This window comes from Meriones unguiculatus, chromosome 5, assembly GCF_030254825.1.
Source record: "Meriones unguiculatus strain TT.TT164.6M chromosome 5, Bangor_MerUng_6.1, whole genome shotgun sequence".
In the NCBI taxonomy this organism is placed as follows: domain Eukaryota; kingdom Metazoa; phylum Chordata; class Mammalia; order Rodentia; family Muridae; genus Meriones; species Meriones unguiculatus.
Genome location: NC_083353.1, coordinates 113,563,311 through 113,564,098, shown reverse-complemented (window position 1 = coordinate 113,564,098; position 788 = coordinate 113,563,311). Strand labels below are relative to the sequence as shown.

Below are 788 nucleotides of genomic sequence, written 5' to 3'. Positions count from 1 at the left end.
ATGCAAAGGCTCCAGAATGAGGGAGGAGTCAACCTTAAACGGAGAGTCATCCCCTTCCCCCTCCCACTTTGGGACATAAAACAACCAAAGGAAAAAATTTTTTTTTTCTTCTGGATAGCAGGTCATGACCAAAGGAAAATTTAACACTTTCCATAGATTTACAAAACAAACAAACAAACAAACAAACTTTTGGTTGAATATTTTAATTAATTAATTGATTAATTATTAATATTTTAATTAATTAATTGATTAATCTGCCCCCAGAGGCATGGCAGGTGTGGTTGCTGTGTGTGGCAGAGAGGAGAGAGGCTATGTCTGGGCTCAGTGTTCTGACCTGTGAACATCTAAATGATTAGTAGCCTAACACTCCCGTAAAGCAAGCCTGAGAGGAGCGCCAGTTTGCTGTGCAGGCCTGGACAGGCTCCCAGGGTGGGGAGTGAGCCAGAGATTAGAAGAGCCCTGACCAGGCCTGGGTTCTGGGTGAGAGTGAGACAGATGACCCTCACATGGGCCCACGGAGCCTAGACAGGGAGCTAGCCTGAAATGACCACCAGTCCATGGCAGTGCAGGCATGGGAGCAGATGACATCTGAGATGACCCCTGCCCTGTGCCATAACGGCATGAGCAGGTCATAGCACTCCCGAGACCACTCCTGAGACAACCCCAAAGACTCAGGGATCCTGGGCATCTCTAAGAGGAGCAAATAAGTGGTGGAGAAATGGAAGAGAAAGAGAAGCAGAAGGATGTGGGCACAATGAATAGAGGCGGGACTGTAGACTTGAGGGTAA

At 47.3% G+C, this 788-nt stretch overlaps 1 pseudogene; it reads left to right on the top strand.

The window, feature by feature from the left end:
- The first annotated feature begins 253 nt into the window (after window positions 1-253).
- LOC132654437 (small nucleolar RNA SNORA17) lies at window positions 254-368 on the top strand (annotated as a pseudogene).
- The last annotated feature ends 420 nt before the right edge of the window (window positions 369-788 follow it).